We start from the raw sequence: 20079 nt of genomic DNA, 5'->3' as shown, positions 1-20079 counted from the left end.
GGTGTGTGTTGGTGGAGTGGGGGGTCCTAAACTGAAAACGGTTTCATATGTTGGAGTAGGATGAAATTACAAGTTCCTTTTCTCTCCTCAAGTTGTCTAGTCTTTATGGGGAAGGGGAAGGGCAAATCATCTACACAGAATAACGTTTACACATTTATAATAAATGTCATCATTATTGTTAAATGCTTAGTGTGTGTTAAGCACTAAGGGTAGATATGAGGTTTTCAGATCACATTCCTTTCTCCTGCTTAGGTATCACAATCTACTCAATCTACTCTACACAATCTCAATTTAAGCGATGAAGAATCTGAGGCCCAATGAGGCTAAGCTACTTCCCCAAACCACCCAGCCAAATCTAATGACTCTTTGCTCCATACTCTTTCCACCAGGCCACAATGGAGTACAGAATGAACATGTCAATTAATTCCCAGTGATAAAAAAATGCACTCAAAGTCACTTTTTGAAGTTGCAGAGGCAACTGACTTTGACCTGCCTTACTCCCTCTTTTTTTTTTTTAAATGGTATTTGTTAAGCACTATGTCCCAGGCAATATACTAAATGCTGAGGTACATGCAAGCTACTCAGATTGGTCACCATCCATGTCCCACATAGGGCTTACAGTCTAAATCCCCATTTTACAGATGAGGTAACTGAGGCACAGAAAAGTGAAGTGACTTTCCCAAGGTTACACAGCAGACAAGTGGCGGAGCTGGAAATAGAACCCAGGTCCTTCTGACTCCCAGGCCCATGCTCTATCCACTAGGACATTCTCTAGGGCAAAAGCCATATGGAGTATTAGCTGCAGGTATCCTAAACAAGGGGTACCCCACAGCATGTGGCTTGGTACCTATACTTAGCTTTAAGGTAGGTAAGGAAAGCCCTACTTCTAATGTCAGTTTAGAATTTTCTTGAAAGTGCTTTCCCTTGAGGCTTTGCTTCTTCCTGTCCTTAGAAGACTTCTCTCTCCTAGCTGTTGCACATGTTCCCAGAAGCATTGTTAATTTGAAAGCTAGACACTCAGCCAACTCAGGGACAGGGGAACCCCCCCGCCACCCCCCCCCCCCCCCAAAAAAAAAGCAAAAAACCAAAAACAGAGCCATCCTCAAGACAAGAATCTCTTTCAGAATCTTTTTTTCTGTTCCTGCAATCACCCAGATTAGAATATCCTGAGAAATACTTTAATCATTCTTAAGTGAAGGTGTGTGAAGTGTCTGTTTTTATGGCTTCCTTGAGCAGTACTTAGTCTCTTGACACCTCAATTTCTTCCTTGCTCACAGTTTTCTGATTATAATGTCCCCAACCAGAATAAGTGGAGAAAGTGTTTATACTCATATAAATCTTAATCATAGAATCATGCAAAGTGAATTAAGTCCCATTACATTATCTAGTCCACCCACTGACAATGTATGATTATTTGGAACAATACATTATCCAGTGACATCTGAAACAAGACAAACATATTACTGATGATGTGATATTCACCAAATTGAAAAATTACTTGAAATCATTCTGGAAAAAAAAAAGACTTGCTTAAGGTGGACTCACATTTAATATGGCATGTGTAATCCCTAGTACAATTTACTTTTTAAAGCCATAACTATGATTTTAGACCAGTATTTCAATTTTATTTTCTGGTGAAAATATTTCCCATTTTATAAGAAAGCCTGTCTATTTCCTCAAAAGACACTCATTTTTAAATATTCTGCAGTAAAATGGATTTTTGTTACTAATTTTAGAGACAGTTGTGAGAACATGCCACAAATACACACAAAATCAGAAGCTTTTGCTGTCTGTAACAACATTACAGTCATCTCCAACCTCCAAGATTCACCTCCACACTTTCGTGTAATTTCAGTTGAACTTCTTGTTCACCTCCTCCACCCTCATTTTTGGTAACTTGAGGAGAGGAGTCTTCTGATGCACAATTCCTCATTCTCCTGGACTCCACTGGCATTTATCCCACATCAACTCCTCACTAGGTGGAACACACTTTAGAGCTCATTATCACAAGGTATACCTCATACCTCACTTCCTTCCAAGTCCAGCTGATTCCAACTCAGGAATAGCCCACGGATATTCCCTTTCATCTCAATTCCCACAACTACAGTCCCAGAATAAGGTCTAATTGCCTCATGTACTGCAGTGGCCTACTTTCTTGATTTCCAGCATTCAGCCTCTCCTTTATCAAGTCAATCCTACAAGCAGTAACAAGAGTGATAATCTACTGGTCAATCTGATTGTGTCAGTTCTCCTACTCCTCAGAATCAGTCCATCAGTAGTATTTGTTGAACATTTACTATGCACAGAGCACTGTACTAAGCAGTTGGGAGAGTACAATATAACTGTTGGCAGACATGTTTCTGACCACAAGAAACTTAAGGTCCATAATGCCTTCATGGTCAAATCAAGACTCACCTCTCTCTACACCAACGTCTGTTCATTTCTCTAGCACAGATAACCTGCTGACCATCTCTCACTCTGTTTACCCTCCAACCCCTGAACTGCTTCTCCTGACATTATCCTTAGCTACAGTTGTCTCCACTGACCCTTTGTCAAATCATTTCCTCCTTTGACTTCAAAACACCATTAAGGACTGAAGGTCTATCTCTTCCTTGAATTGTTCCCAGACTAACACCCCACCTGATGGGAATTTCTATTTCTGGATATTTGAATATAGCCTGGAAATTCCTACTTCTGGCTACTTGAAAATAGACGAACCAACTTTTCACTCTGAGCATGGTGGTGATAAAGGAAGGAAGGGATTTTAGGGAGGTAATGAGGCGGGTCCCCTTTCAGGGTCACACCTGGAGAGTTTCCAGTACTCTACCAGTCTCTGTGCAAGGAAGAGTCAAGAGGAGGCATATCCATTCCATTCCTAGCTTGGGCAGTTGCTAGCAAGTGGAAGGCAATCTCACCTGTGCTGGGCAGCAGCAGCATGGGAGAGAGTTGAGGGCGGAGACTCAAGTTTACTGGGCAGAAGGAGCTAGTGGTAAACCACTTCCCTATTTTTACCAAGAAAACTCTACGGATACACTACCAGAATGACTGCAGATGGAGGTGGAGAGTTCTAGGAGAGAGATGTCCACAGTGAAGCTACAGGATGGAGACAATTCGATAGCATCAAAGAAGAAAAGGCAATGAGGCTGGAGGGTACACACTGTAAGGAATGAATAGGTCAAAAAGCCCTGATTGAAACTAACACCTCTACAGGATCCTGTGATGAGTAACTCTGGGGTTCAAATTCAAAAGGTTGAGAAGCAGCATGACTTAGTGGAAAGAGCACAGGCCTGGAGTCAGAGGTTCTGAGTTCTAATCCCAATTCTGCCACTTGTCTGCTGCATAACCTTGGGCAAGTCACTTAACTTCTCTGTTCCTCAGTTACCTCATCTGTAAAATGGGGATTAAGATTGAATCCCATGTGGGACAGGGACTGGGTCCTACCTGATTAGTTTATTTCTACCCCAGTACTTAGTACAGTTCTTGGCACATAGTAAGTTCAAATACCATTTAAAAAGGTGGGGAGGGGGCAGTGACTGCCCCATGGAGGGGGCAAACAGCCTGTAAAAACTAGTTTCTTTCTGTTCATGAAGAATACTGCATTGGTTTCTGTTCTTGTATTTATCGAGCTGTAACTTGAGGGTTTTGTCCATGTTTATGGTCCATTTTGTATTCATTCTGCATCCTTCATTAGATTGTAATATCCTTGAAAGCAGGAATTGTTTATCTTCTCTTCTGAATTCCCCAAGTGCCCAACGCAAATCTGGGAGCACAGTGGGTATTTGATAAGTACTGATGAATGAGTGAATAAATGAATGAAAGAACAGCACTCTAAAATGATGTTTTTAAGAGTCAAGCCTTCATTTTCATTAGCAGAATCTTATTTACCTGACAAACTGCTTGATTATTCAAAGAATCGCGTAATTTTAAGCTACTTCTTGGATCTGGTTCAGAGATACTGTTTCAGGGAAAGGATGTAGTGCTTTCCATTTAGGATGGCATTAGCTTTTAGAGAACAAACCAAATGTGTTTAGATTTTCCTTGCAAACAGTTTTAGAAAATGTTTAGATTCACTAAAATTTCAGGAGCTTGCAGCATTTGCATTGCTACTTTCCAAGGGCCTAATACCATACATTTAATTCTAATGCAACTACTACTCTCGTCATTGACCAAGACTGTCAGTCAGCACCACCTTACATGCTCAGCCACAGACAAGCTGGAACTGTTAGCAAAGCAGTGTCAAACCCACAGAGAGCCTTCCTGAGTCTTCCTCTTACATTCCATGTCAGTGAAGGAAGTGAAATGGAGGTTGGGCATGGAAACCACCTGCTTGAGTTCTCCACGGATGTTTAGGGAAGGACAGAGACTTTCATTTGGGTAACAGCTGTGACCCAGAACCCAGTCCTCCCCTGCCTTTCTCATCACTGTAGGCAACACTACTATTTACCCTTTCTTACAAGCCTGTAAGTTTGGCATAGTCCTCAACTTATCTCTCTCATTCCATCCACATGTTCAGTGTCACCAAATCCTGCTGGTTCTACCTTCACAACACTGCTATAATCCACCGATTCCTCTCCATCCAAACTGCTACCATGCTGATCCAAGGACTTATCCTATCACGCCTTGATCCTAAATCTGCCTCTTTGCTGATCTCCCAGTCTCCTGTTTCTCTTGACTTCTGTCCATATTTTGCTCTGCTGCACAGAACATTTACCAACCAAAAAATTCAGTCCCTGTCTTCTCACTCCTCAAGAACCCCTAATGACTGACCATCCACCTTTTCATCAAATAGAAACTCCTAACCATTGGCTTTAAAGCACTCAATGATCTCGCTCCATCTTACCTCACTTCAGTGATCTCCTACTACAACCCAGGCCACACACTCTGCTCATCTTTCACCAGCTTACTCCCTGTACCGTGATCTTGTCTATTTGCCACAGAGACCTTTTCCTTATCCTGCCCCTAGTCTGGAACTCCCTTCCCCTCCATTTACCCCAGGGGACCAATCTCTCCCCCCTTCAAAGCATTATTAAAGGTCATGTCTTCTCCAAGAGGCCTTGGCCCCAATTAAGCATTCTTGCTCGGTTCATTCTCCCTTCTGCTTCATCTATGCACTTGGATCTGTGACCTTTGGACATTTGATATTCACCCCAACTCCAACCTTAAGGCATCTATGTACATGTCTTTAAATTTAGATATTATAAATGACCTACTTATTCATATTAATGACCATCTCACCCTCTAGATTGTAAGCTCAGTATGGGCAGGGAGTGTGTCTGCTAATTCTGTTGCTCCCCCAAGTGCTTAGTACAGAGCTTTGAATATAGTAGCCGCTCAACAAATACCATTGATTGACCAAGGAAAACTATGGAGAATCCTCTTGCCTTGTATAAAGAGTCCATCTGATGCACTTAGTGGAAACATGTGTTGGCCAGTAGTGGCTTTAATGATTGGAGACTCCTGAACTGCCTCAGAAGTAACAGATGTGTGTGTTCTGTAGGTTACCTAATGGAATAACTTCAGGAGAATTCAGAGTTGTTGAGTTTTGAAACAAATGGACAAATGTTTCTGCTTGATAATAATGGTTTTTATTAAGCACCTCTGAGCCAACAAAGTAGAAAATCAAATCAAAAAGGCCAGCACATCATTTGGGAGGCTGTCAAAATTATGTGGTAGCAAGTATGGCTTCAGGATCCTGACCAAATCAAGGGTCTACCGAGCTGAAGTGTTATAATAATAATAATAATGGTACTTGTTAAGTGCTTACTATGCACTAAACACTCTAAGAGCTGTGGTAGATACAAGTTGATCAGGTTGGATACAGTCTATGTCCCACATGGAGCTCACAGTCAATCTCCATTTTACAGATGAGGGAACTGAGACAGAGAAGTCACTTGACTTGCCCAAGGTAACACAGCAGACATGTAGAGGAGTGGGGATTAGAACCCAAATCCTTCTGACTCCCAGGCCTGTGCTCTATGCATTAGAGCATGCTGCATCAATCAATGGTTTTTACTGAGTGCTTACTATGTACAGAGCATGGTACAAAGCTCTTGGGAGAATACAACACAACAAAATTAGCAGAAAGGTTCCCTGCCCATAATGAGCTTATTGTCCAACCTTCTCTAGAGCTGAGAGTCCTGGACCACACATATGCATTACATCTGGCTCCTTGAGTAGTTCTACCAGGGTTTCATTCATTCATTCAATCATATTTATTGAGTGCTTACTGTGTGCAGAGCAATATACTAAGAACTTGGGAAGTACAAGTTGGCAACATATAGAGACGGTCCCTACCCAACAGTGGGCTCAAAGTCTAGAAGGGGGAGACAGACAACAAAACAAAACATATTAACAAAATAAAATGAATAGAATACATATGTACAAATAAAATAGAGTAATAAATACATACAAACATATACATATATACAGGTGCTGTGGGGAGGGGAAGAAGGTAATGCAGGGGGGATGGGCAGGGGAGGAGGGGGATAGCAAGGAGGGGGCTCAGTCTGGGAAGGCCTCCTGGAGGAGGTGAGCTCTCAGTAGGGCTTTGAAGGGAGGAAGAGAGCTAGCTTGGTGGATGTGTGGAGGGAGGGCATTCCAGGCCAGGGGGATGATGTGGGCTGGGGGTCGATGGCAGGAAAGGTGAGACCGAGGCACAGTGAGGAGATTACCAGCAGAGGAGCAGAGGGTGTGGGCTGGGTTGTAGAAGGAGAGAAGGGAGGTGAGGTAGGAGGGGGTGAGGTGATGGAGAGCCTTGAAGCCAAGAGTGAGGAGTTTTTGCCTAATGCATAGGTTGATTGGTAACCACTGGAGATTTTTGAGGAGGGGAGTAACATGCCCAGAGTGTTTCTGCACAAAGATGATCTGGGCAGCGGTATGAAGTATGGATTGAAGTGAGGAGAGACAAGAGGATGGGAGATCGGAGAGGAGGCTGATACAGTAGTCCAGACGGGATAGGATGAGCGATTGAACGAGCAGGGTAGTGGTTTGGATGGAGAGGAAAGGGTGGATCTTGGTAATGTTGCGGAGGTGAGACCGGCAGGTTTTGGTGATGGATTGGATGTGAGGGGTGAACGAGAGAGTGGAGTCGAGGATGACACCAAGGTTGCGGGCATGTGAGATGGAAAGAATGGTAGTGCCATCAACAGTGAGGGGAAAGTCAGGGAGAGGGCAGGGTTTGGGAGGGAAGATAAGGAGTTCAGTATTGGACATGTTGAGTTTTAGATGGCGGGCAGACATCCAGATGGAGATGTCCTGAAGACAGAAGGAGGTGCGAGTCTGGAGGGAGGGAGAGAGAGCAGGGGCAGAAATGTAGATTTGGGTGTCATCAGCATAGAGATGATAGTTGAAGCTGTGGGAGTGAATGAGTTCGCCAATGGAGTGAGTGTAGATAGAGAACAGAAGGGGACCAAGAACTGACCCTTGAGGAACCCCTACAGCAAGGGGATGGGAGGGGGAGGAGGAGCCCACAAAAGAGACTGAGAATGAACAGCCGGAGAGATAAGAGGAGAACCAGGAGAGAACAGAGTCTGTGAAGCCAAGGTTGGATTATCATCATCCTGTCTCCATGATAATCTCTACACGAATGTCTGGATTGGCATCTCAAGCTCAATCGGTCTAAATAGCCTCCCTTCAAAGCCCTGCTGAGAGCTCACCTCCTCCAGGAGGCCTTCCCAGACTGAACTCCCGCCTTCCTCTCCCCCTTCTCCCCGCCCTACCTCCTTCCCCTCCCCACAGCACCTGTGTGTTTGTACATATTTATAACTCTATTTTACTTGTACATATTTACTATTCTATTTATTTTATTTTGTTAATACGTTTTGTTTTGTTGTCTGTCTCCCCCTTCTAGACTGTGAGCGCGCTGTTGGGTAGGGACCGACTCTATATGTTGCCAACTTGTACTTCCCAAGCACTTAGTACAGTGCTTTGCACACAATCGTATTTATTGAGCGCTTACCGTGTGCGCTTACCATGTTGCAGAGGTGAGACCAGCAGGTTTTGGTGACAGATTGGATGTGAAAGGTGAATGAGAGAGCGGAGTCAAGGATGAAACCGAGGTTGCGGGCTCGAGACACGGGAAGGATGGAAGTGCCATCAACAGTGATGGGAAAGTCAGGGAGAGGGCAGGGTTCGGGAGGGAAGATAAGGAGTTCAGTCTTGGACATGTTGAGTTTTAGTCTTACAGGTCATACTTAATACCAATGCTAAAAGCACAGTGAAGCTTTGGACAAAACCTTAGAATAGAAAGGGAGACAAGCAAAAAGGAAAACAGCACCAGGCACTCTAAACATTAATGACAGCACAAGGAACAACATTTTTGAATGTCCAATGTGTCTGGAAACAATCCCACATTGGTCTTTTCAGTCAGTCACACAGAAACACACAGTCAACTTCACATGCCGGTTCTATATTCTGGCCTGGAAATCCCTCCCTCATATGCAACACATTCTTCACCATCTGTCACAGTTGATGTGGAGTAAGATGACTAACCATGGGAGGTTTCTGAGATGTAAAGAAGTAGGTGTGTGTGTGCTAAACTTTAAGAAAGATGATCCAGGCAGCAGAATGTAGTAGAGACTGAAGGGAGAGGCTGGAGGCAAAACGGCATAATGAGGCTGATTCAGTAATCAAAAAGGGAGACGAGATCTTGGAGGGTGGTGGGTGTTCAGGTGGAGAGAAACAGATGAATCAGAAAATATTTTAGAGGAAAAACTGGTAGGATAGAGACAATGTCAGAGCTGAAATTTGGGTGGATTCTAATCCTCTTGTTAAATTTATGATATATAATATCATTTTTCCAACCTCAAAACTCATTTGAACTCTGTGTGCTATTTTTCTTTCCTGGAGAAGATTTTATCTTAGGAAGTTCAAAGTTACCCAAAATCAGGGTTTCCTGGCTCAAAGCACAATGTCTTCTGAGAGTACCAGAGCAGATTTCTTTGATTTGCTATAGCTGTTTTGATGAGTTACATTCATTAAAAATTCATATGAGATTCTTTCCAAAATATTTACATATAAAAGAAATGGGGAAAATATAAAGCACAATTTCATAATAAAAGGAAGTGGCATTTGTTAAGTTCTTAATATGTGCCAAGCACTGTACTAAGCACTGGGGTAGATACAAGCAAATCACGTTGGACACAGTCCCTGTCCTACATGGGGCTCACAGTCTTAATCCCCATTTTACAGATGAGTTAACTGAGGCCCAGAGAAGTGAAGTGACTTTTTCAAAGTCATACAGCAGAAAAGTCACGGAGCTGGGATTAAAGCCCAGTCTTTCTGATTCCTAGGCCTGTGCTCTCTCCACTAGACCATGCTGCTTACAAACACATGCATAGCTTCCTTTAAAAGCAAAACTGTATAAAACATCAGTCCCCTGAAGACCTCCATATCGAGTTTATCTGGGATACTGGGTTTTATGAAACCCCACTTGCAATTATGCTTTGAGACATTCTTTTTCTGAAAAGTCTTCAGATAGGAACAAGAAACCAACCAGCCGATAGTCATCCACATCTGCCTCTTCTGTGGCTGAGTCAATTAGATATTCACCCGCCACTCTTTGAGTCTCATAACCCACAGTTGCCATCTTTGACCAATTTATTGCATCAATTTCCACACCTGAATTTTTAGGATTCTACTCTGTCATTTTGCCTCTCCAAACAAGAGTATTTGAGCACTTAGAGTTCAGAGCACTGTACTAAGCACTTGGAAGAGTATAATAGAGAGCAGTGTGGCCTAGTGGAAAGGGCATGGGTCTGGGAGTCAGAGAACCTGAGTTCTAATCCCACTTCTGCCATTTGTTTGCTGTGTTACCCTGGTCAAGTCACTTAACTTCTCTGTGCCTCAGTTACCTAATCTGCAAAATGAGGATTAAGATTGTGAGCCCCATGTGGGATGTGAACTGTGTCCAACCTGTTTGGCTTGCATGTGTTTAATGGCATTTATTAAGCACTTGCTACGTGCAGAGCACTGTTCTAAGTGCTGTATCTACTTTTGTGCTTAGAACACTACCTGGCACATAGTAAGCACTTAACCAAAAAAAGAAAATACCCCACAAAAAACAAATACCATTAAAAAAAAAGAGTTGGTAACAATCCATGCTCACAGGAAGCTTGCAGTCTAAAGGGACTCCCAGTTCCATTCTCTGTGGGTGATACCAATATTAACCTCAACAGGCCTTCAGAATCCTCAGATGAACACTCCTGCTCTTCTATTTTACTAATCTCTGCCCCAACCCTTTCCTCCCAGTAATCAACACATCCAGACTCTTGACCTCATAATTACCTGGCACTTTCCTTTGACTCAAGATTCCTCATTTGGTGCTCTAACTCTTCAGTGCCAAGCTACTCTTCTCATACTACTATATTTTTACTTGACACCTTGATTTTTCTCCTCCATCATTTACCAGCACCTAGCTCTTTGTCAAATCTTCAAACAACCTGATTAACTTCTCCCATGCCCTTACTTCTCCACTACCCTATTGGTTTCTTCTCTCCCCTTGACCGTGGTGGCCCAAGATCCATACTGTACCCCATCTTCCTCTGCTCACAGCATGCACTAAATTTCTGCCAGAGATTTTCCTCATTACACAGTGAATGTGTTCCCTGAGGAAGAAAAGTGGATTCCAAGTTAATCTTGGCCATTACAGATTCATTCTACTTTGTATTAGGGAATGCTACCAAACACTACATTACTTCTCCCTAATGGTCTCTCTCAGATAAGATTCACACAACTCTGATTCCTTCAATTTATTTCTCAGCCCCTCTCTTTATTATTGGTGTTCTCCAGACCCCCTGCCCCACAGAGAAAAACCAAGCCCCCAAAACTCTATTCCTCTGCTGTGAGACATTGGGCAAGTCACTTAACTTCTCTGTGCCTCAGTTACCATGGGTATTAGGACTGTGAGTCCTATATGGGACAGGGGACTGTGTGCAACCTGATTATCTTGTCTCTACCCCAATGCTGAGTTCCATGCCTGGCACATAAGAAGTGCATAACAAGTACTATTTTTAAAAAAATCCCCCTTACCTCCTCTAACTGTCCTTACTGCAGTTAGGCAACATTTCTTCAGGCCAACATACCCATTGACCCCACCAACTATTGAAGGCCATTTACCCCTTCCAGGAACCCCAATTGCTCCTACCTCCCCATTCTCTCCTCTCTGATAACTTGGCCAAAAAAATCAAAGCCATCATGCACATTTTTTTCCAAACCCCACCCCTATGTTTAATACCCTTGCTTCTCTTTCTTTATCTTGACAATCAGATTGACCACCATCTTCAAACCTCTTACTCTGATGATTCTTTGCCCCTCCACCTTCAAACATGCCCATGTTTACCCTATTCCAATAGAAAAATATATCTCTGGACCCCACTGTACTACTTGTCATCCAATCTCTCTCCTCCCACAGCTCCTCAAACATTCTGCCTCCAATTCCTCTCCTGCTCCCACCATAATTCTCCAGAGTCAGATTTTCACCCTATCACTACTGCTGAGACTGCTCTCTAAGATCACCCATGATCTCCTGGTCATACCTAATCTACTGTTCCTGTTCAATTCTCCTTGACCTCTCTGCTGCCTTTGATATTGTAGACCATCCCTTTCTCCTGGAAACACTAATCTTGGTTGCCTGACAGTTATTTTTCTGGTTTCTTCTTACTTCCCTAACTTTCTTATTCTATTTTACCAGCACTCCCTCTGCCACCCAGTTCCTAAGTGCAGGTACACCACAAGGCTCATTTCTGGGTCCCCTTCTCAGCCTATACTCACTCCTTTAAGGAGCTCATATGTTCCCTTGGCTTCAACTCACATCTCTCTCTAAGAAATAAGTCCCAAATCTCAATGCCTCCCTCTAATTCAATCCCTCAAGTTTTCAGCCCATTGCCAAATCCTGTCTCTTTCTCCACATTTCCAGAATCCACCCCTTCCTATCCATCCTAATTGCCACCAGCCCCAAACATTTATAAGATGTTGCCTGGCTGGATCCATCAGCTTCCTCACTGATTTTCCTGCTTCCTGTCTCTCCACCTCCAGTACATTCTCCAACTCTGCTGGCTAGATCCTTTTTCATCATTTTTTATGCTCCTTAAAAATATCCAATTGAGTGCTTTGAAGCCGACTGTCAGGCATTTCTGCTGCTGTGGAGAGGGATGGGCAATCACCAGTTCTTAATCCCTTTTTATCCAGTCTTCTCCCACTAGACTCTGGTATCTGTGTTTCTCCAAAGATAAAATATTCACTATGCCTGATTCTCATCCCTCCTGCTCTCAAATGCTGGCTCACATCCTTCCTCCCTTCTGGCTGGAATTCTCTCTTCCCTTCCAATCTGGCAGACCCCTGCTCTCCCTTTCTTCCAAGTCTTTCTGAAATCACTTTTTCGCTAGTAGGAACCCCACCCCCGATCCCCAACTGCCACCAGCAAAACCTGAGTATTTGGATATTCCCCTCTCACGACCACATCATTTGTGAATTTATCTTTATACTTTAGTACTTAATAATAATAATAATAACAATAATGGCATTTGTTAAGCACTTACTATGTGCCAACCACTATTCTAAGTGCTGGGATAGATACAAGGTTAACAGGTTGTCCCACGTGGGGCTCAGTCTTCATCTCCATTTTACTTAGTGGTAACTGAGGCCCAGAGAAGCTAAGTGACTTGCCGAAAGTCACACAGCTGACAAGTGGCGGAGCTGGGATTCTAACCCATGGCCTCTGACTCCCAAGCCCATGCTCTGTCCACTAAGCTACTCAGTTTCTCATAGCATCTGTTATCTCCATTAGGTTGTAAGTTCAATGAAGACAGTGATCATGACTATTTATTCTGTTATCCTCTTCCAAATATTCAGCCTAACGCTCTGCACACAAGTGCTCAATAAATCATTTTTCTGTAAAACTGTTCAATCCACCTCTCCCCACTCCTCAAAAGCCTCCAATGGTTGCTCATCCACTTCTGCAAACACAAACTCCTTACCATCAGCTTTAAGGTACTTAAATCTACTCTCCTTTTGAACCTAACCTCACTGATCCCAACCCAACCAGCACACTCCACTCCTCTAACACCAACCTATTATCTGTACTTCAAGCTCATCTATCCTCCACTGATCTCCCTTGAGCCAGGAAGTAGCCCCACTTCATATCTGACAGTCCATGACTCTCCCCACTTTGAAACCTTCCTAAAGTCACATCTCCTCTGAGAGGCCTTCCCAGATTAAGTCCTTTATCTCCCCTATCAATCCTCCCCTCTGCATCAACTATGAACCTGGCTATATACCCCTTAGCACTTTGATACCAAACCCTGCCCCACAGAACTTATTCAAATATTCTTATACTTCTCTATTTACCCTATTCCTAATCTATTTTAATTCCAATCTCCCTCTGTAAACAACACCTTGTGGGCAGTGATCATAACTACCAACTCTGTTGTACTTTCCAAACACTTGTACAGTATTCTTCACAGAGTAAACATTCATGTACAAGTGTTTGACAATTAATACTATCTCTTAGTTTCATTACTACCTCTGAGGTAGTACAAACATCTCCCCTGGCTCCAGGGGATAATATGAGTGTCAGTCATCTAATAATAATAGGGGCTGGGGTGGGCAGCAGAAGAGACCGGGGCCATGGTGGCCACGGAGATGGCTGCGCAGCAGCTGGAAGCCAAACTGCCCCTCGAGGCTGAAGACCTCCATTTCCTGCAGCGCACCGTGGGCTCCTTGCTTTCTGCCTATGGGTGGTACATTCTTTTTGGGTGTGTGGTTCTCTACCTGATCTTTCAAAAGCTTTCCAGAAGTTTGAGAGTTATGAGGCGAAGATATTCAGACACAATGGGTGCTGCAATAGATCCTGAAGTTGTGGTTACATGACAGGAAGCTTTAGCAGCATCCCTCCTATGAATACAAGAGGAATTGAATGCCCAAGCTGAAAAATACAGAGAAAAACAGAAGGAGCTTGAAGAAGCGGAGACAAAAGACAGAGATATGGGAAAGCATGCAGGAAGGAAAAAGCTACAAAGGAAATTCAAGTCTTCAACCTCAGCAAGAAACTGACCCAGGTCCATCTACTTCCTCAGTTATCCCAAAGCCAAAACCTGCCAGAAAGCTTCTGCGTGGAGGTAGCTATAATCCTTTATCTGGTGAAGGCGGAGGAACGTGTTCCTGGTGGCCAGGGTGAAGAGACCCGTCATCAGCCCAGACCTCACCCTCCGCTCCTCTGCCGCTAACCTCCTCACTGTACCTTGTTCTCGCCTGTCCCGCCATCGACCCCAGGCCCAAGTCCTCTCCCTGGCCTGGAATGCCCTCCCTCCACACATCCGCCAAGCTAGCTCTCTTCCTCCCTTCAAAGCCCTACTGACAGCTCACCTCCTTCAAGAGGCCTTCCCAGACTGAGCCCCCTTTTTCCTCTCCTCCTCCCCATCCTCCCCACAGCACCTGTATATATGTTTGTACAGATTTATTACTCTATATTTTACTTGTACATATTTACTATTCTATTTTGTTAATGATGTGCATTTAGCTTTAATTCTATTTGTTCTGATGACTTGACACCTGTCCACATGTTTTGTTTTCTGTCTCCCCCTTCTAGACTGTGAGCCCGTTGTTGGGTAGGGACCATCTCTATATGTTGCCAACTTGTAATTCCCAAGCGCTTAGTACAGTGCCCTGCACACGTAAGTGCTCAATAAATACAATTGAATGAATGAATAATAATAGAGTATTTGTTAAGTACTTACTATGTGCCAAGCACTGTAGTAAGTGCTGGGGTAGATACAAGATCATCAGGTCCCAAATAGGGTTCGCAGTCTAAGGAGAAGAGAGGGCGGTATTGAATCCCCATTCTGCAGATGAATGAACTGAGTCACAGAGAAGTTAAGTGACTTACCCAAGGCCATGCAGCAGGTATTTTTCTCAGACTGAGCCCCCTTTTCCCCCCAAGACTGAGCCCCTTTGCCTCTCCTCCTCCCCATCCCCCGACCTACCTCCTTCCCCTCCCCTCAGCACCTGTATGTATGTTTGTACAGATTTATTACTCTATTTTACTTGTACATACTATTCTATTTATTTTGTTAATGATGTACATCTAGCTTTATTTCTATTTATTCTGATGACTTAACACCTGTCCACATGTTTTGTTTTGTTGTCTGTCTCCCCCTTCTAGACTGTAAGCCCATTGTTGGGTAAGGACCGTCTCTGTATGTTGCCGACTTGTACTTCCCAAGCACTTAGTACAGTGCTCTGCACACAGTAAGCTCTCAAATACGAATGAATGAATGAAAGTGGCAGAGCTGGGATTAGAACTCAGGTCCTCTTGCTCTCCCCACTAGGCAATTCTGCTTCAGTACCAATGGAACACCAAGCTCAATGTGGACAGGGAATGTGTCTGTTTGTTATAGTGCCCTCTCCTAAGTGCTTAGTACAGTGCTTTACACACAGTAAGTTCTTGATAAATATGATTGAATGAATTAATAATGGCTCTTATTGAGTGCTTATTATGTGTAGAACACTCTAGTAAGCATTTGGTAGAGGACAAGAGAGTAAGCAGACCAGATACCTGTCTTCAAGGAACTAGTTCTCTAGTAGGGGAAACAATATAAATTATAGGACAGGGAAACAACTGAGTATAAGGATGCTTGCATATGAGCTATAGGGAAGAGGTAAGTACCAAAGTGTTTAGGGAGTGAGGATTCAAGTACATAGGTGAAGCAAGAGGGAGGCCGCCTATGCCCTGGCCGGCTCTTACTACAGGACGCTCCTGCCAGGGGCCCCCAAGGGGACTCCTGTGACTCTCATCTACCAAGTCCTGGGAAACCCCCCCCCCCCTCCATGTGCTGACACTTGACCCTTTGCCCCAGGACCCCCTGCTGACAGCTGGTCCTAAAGGGAGGCAAAATAAGAGTGGAGAGGTGAGAGCTTAGTCAGGGAAGGCTTTAAGGAGGAATTGTGACTTCAATTGGGTTTTGAAGATAGGAACAGTGGTGGTGGAGAAGCAGCATGGTGTAGTGGATAGAGTAAGGGCCTGAGAGTCAGAAGGTCTTGGGTTCTAATCCCAGCTCCTACACTTGTCTGCTGTGTGGCCTTGGGCAGGTCACTTCACTTCTCTGTGCCTCAGGTCCTTCATCTGTAAAATGAGGATTAAGAATGTGAGCCCCAAGTGGGACAGGGACTGTATCCAACCCAATTTGCGTGTGTCCACCCCAGCGCTTAGTAAAGCGCCTGGCACATAGTAGGCACTGAACAAATACCACAATTATTGTATGAGTGGGGAGGGAGGGTATGAACAAAGGATTGATGGCAAGAAAGCCAAGAGCAAGGTAGTGAGTAGCTTGGTATTAAAAGTATTCTTATTACGCACCCATGGGTTCAAAGTTTAGGCCCGTGATACCGTACTAGGCTCTGGAGGAAGAGCATCTGTCACTTTGTGTCAGTAGCCCTTATAGCTTGTGTAGGGCCCTGTCTATTATACTCTAAATTACCATCCTTACTTCTCTCTCTCTCTGTTACCCAGGTCGATTAATTTTTCCATTTGGCATCCCATATTGCCACGTCCTTAACATATCTACCTATACTGATGGATGTAGAGTAATTTATGGCTTTATTTTCATACATGGTTTTTAAACAAGAATAAGTGAAGCTTTGATCAGTAACAGGTAAATTTCAAATTCCTTAGTGGAAATGAAGAAAGGTTTCCGTTTGACCATCTCCTGCCTTCAAATGATGAAAATAAACTCAGTTACTGCTAAAACTATACTTACATCTTGAAATAATTTCAGATAAACACCGGGGTAAAATGATTTTCTATAGCAGAGAGTTTTAAAGTACTGCTTTTCTCTTTAAAAAGGGTTATGTGACACTGGAGTGGGATTAGAGTGTAATTATCAAAGCCCCTGATATAATAGAAGATATGAAATTGCTTCATATATAAACTTAAAAAAATTCAATGGGCCTGAAATGATTACATGTAATGCAACAAGTACAGCATTAACTGTAGTGTTTAATTTATACATGCAATTAATGTTTTCCTAGTAATGAAATGCAAATGCAGTTAAAGTGTTATAGTCTATTATTTTACTCAAAATTTCTTGATTTGCATCCATTCTGTTGCATTTCTTTATCAGGTATGTTCCAATATGAGATTTTTCTATATGTATATATATATATATATATACACACACACACACACACACACACACATATATATATATGTGTGTGTGTATTTGAATTTGGAATATATAAATATTCTAATATATATATGTATATATATTCCAAATTCAAACACTTACACAACTTCACCCAAATGTATTTTTGAATAAGATGTTGAGTTCTATCATTTTAAATCTCTGAAATATGCCATTTAGTAAATAAATACCTGGATTCTAAACTAATCAAAAAATGAAGCAAAAATATTTTGTTTTTATTACTAATATGCAATAGCTGGCAGTTGTCTAATATGAAAAAAATCTGCAGCCTTTAGGAGAAATTTATCTTTTTGTAAACAACAATGCTAATCAAACCAAACTGTACAGGCCACTGTAACGAGGCCAAAATAGGCTCCTCACTTAAAAATTGTTATTTCTTGAAAAATCATAAACTCCAGGTATACAACATGAAGAAGCATGAATCTTATCATGCACCAAAAGGTAAAATTTGGATGTATTTACAAATAGAGACTGGATATCTGGAGTTTTTCCCCCTCTGGACTGTGAGCTTGTTGTGGGCAGGGAATGTGTCTGTTATATTGCACTCTCCTAAGCACTTAGTACAGTGATTTGCACATAGTAAGCAATCAGTACTACTGAATGAATGCTCTCCAATTTTGACTTGAAACAATTCAGTTACTTGTGTAGCAAACTCTTGTACTTATCTTTAAGTATCCCATATTTATTTCTATTCACAGTCTGCTTCAGAATACTTAATATCTAGATGGGTTTGCTTCTCCTCACCATTCACTTCTTTAAATCTCTCACTGCCCTAAACACTCTAGAACCTTCCATCAGAAGCTGTTAGCCTTTGTCTATGACAGCCTGCAGTCCACAAAACTTTGCAAATCTCTTTGCTGTACAGTAGTCTAACAGGCCAGCATTGCATTCCCCCAGATCCCACTGATTCATTTATTGTCCCCCATCTTTATGGATTTAGACCAAAGCAAACCACACTTCCTGCCACCCCCCAATCCCCAAAGAAAATAGAATATGGTTGAGCGGTCTACATTAAACTTCTGCAAACATTTCCCATCTTCCCACCATTCGTTATTCTTGACATTTAGTTTCAGGTTCTAGGAATTTTCAAATTCCTTGAACAACAAAGACAGCCAACCTCTTGCAAAGGAGTGTGGGTATTTGCTAAAAGCTTTCCATACTTGTCTTCCATGTGCTTTTAATTAGTCAGGGGTAATTCAGGTGCTCACCTGAGACCCCCATTCAGTCCCCAGAGACACACCCACTACCATGGCACAGAGCAGGAAGGGGATCAGTCTTTATTAGAAGCAGAGATATTTAGAGCAGTTTAGGTAGTCCTCTTCACCATAGAGGAGACTCACAGGTAATCTTGAGCTGGATTAGGCCCTCTGAGTCATTCAAGATAAACTAGCCTCCCAGAATCACCAGAGATTAGCCGGGATGCCTAGGGCTTCCCAATGAAGACCAGCCTGGAACAGGCAGATGTGGGTCTTCACCTCATTGCTACATATCATGTACAATAGGTGCCCTATTGAAAGGTCCTTTCTGCCCCAGGGCCAAAGGGCCTATTCACTTCGAAAATCTTGATGGTCAATAAGCTTTGGGGTTTTGAAAGACATGGGTGTGGGTGGGAGAAAAGTAGGAGAGGTAATCATGATTGCTACTAAAAGCTTTTCTGGAGGAAAAACTAATCAGATTGGGAAAACTGGGTGACACAGTTGGTTTTTTGAAGGGGAGTGTCAGTTTCAAATCTGCTACAGGTCAGGCCTGGTAAGTGTTATTCCACAGGAGACCCAGCTTTGGTTTCCTCCACTTCAAATCCTTATTGAAGGCATATTTCCTTCCAGAGGCCTTCTCTGTTTAAGCCCTCCTTTCCTCGGCTTGGGAGCTAGAAGACCCGGGTTCTAATCCCAGCTTCACCACTTGCCTGCTGTGTGACCTTGGACAAATCCCTTTATCTGTGCCTTAGTTTCCTCAACTGCAAGATAGGGAAATCAATGCCTGTTCTTCATCATCATCATCATCATCAATCGTATTTATTGAGCGCTTACTATGTGCAGAGCACTGTACTAAGCGCTTGGGAAGTACAAATTGGCAACATATAGAGACAGTCCCTACCCAACAGTGGGCTCACAGTCTAAAAGGGGGAGACAGAGACCAAACATACTAACAAAATAAAATAAATAGAATAGATATGTACAAATAAATTAAATAAATAAATAGAGTCAAAAAATATGTACAAACATATATACAGGTGCTGTGGGGAAGGGAGGGAGGTAAGATGGGGGGATGGAGAGGGGGAGAGGAAGGAAGGGGCTCAGTCTGGGAAGGCCTCCGGTAGGAGGTGAGCTCTCAGCAGGGCCTTGAAGGGAGGAAGCTGTTCTTCCTCTTTAGATTGTAGCTGGTCTGATTAGCTTATATCTATCCCAGAACTTAAAGCAGTGCTTGATTCAAAGTATGTGCTTAATCAATACTATTAAAAAAAGGACAGCCTTGGCCCAGCTCACCTGAGACTGGCGCTGAAGTGAGTGAACAGTAAACACTCCACAAGGATCAACACCAAGCAAGATTAGTCCAAACCCATACCTCCTGGGCCATAGACCTGAGCTGAGTCAGTCATCAATCATATTTGAGCACTTACTGTTTAAAGAGCACTGTACTAAGTGCTTGGGAGAGTACAATCTGATAATTACACTATAATAGAGCTGGTAGACATGTTTCCTAGCCACAGCGAGCTCACAGTCTACAGTCCTCCATTCAAACTTTCTACACTGTACCTTCAGGAACTTCCCCATTAATGATAACATTTACTAAGTGCTTACTAACTGTTCAGGTCTGTTGGCCTCCCTGGGCCCGTTTCTCCACCTTGAAACAGGATAAAGTGCTTATTCTCATCTCTTCAGGG

General features: G+C 43.0%; 1 protein-coding gene and 1 pseudogene across 1 annotated transcript in view; one reads left to right on the top strand and one right to left on the bottom strand.

The window, feature by feature from the left end:
- Window positions 1-20079, bottom strand: part of RGS17 (regulator of G protein signaling 17) — a 104253-nt gene that overhangs the window by 83399 nt on the left and 775 nt on the right. The window lies entirely within an intron of this gene.
- Window positions 13639-20079, top strand: part of LOC119941733 — a 40523-nt pseudogene continuing 34082 nt past the window's right edge.

The sequence above is a fragment of the Tachyglossus aculeatus genome, chromosome 2, assembly GCF_015852505.1.
Source record: "Tachyglossus aculeatus isolate mTacAcu1 chromosome 2, mTacAcu1.pri, whole genome shotgun sequence".
NCBI classification, from domain to species: domain Eukaryota; kingdom Metazoa; phylum Chordata; class Mammalia; order Monotremata; family Tachyglossidae; genus Tachyglossus; species Tachyglossus aculeatus.
The sequence above is the reverse complement of the archived record's forward strand: the minus strand, read 5'-3'. Positions and strand labels throughout refer to the sequence as shown.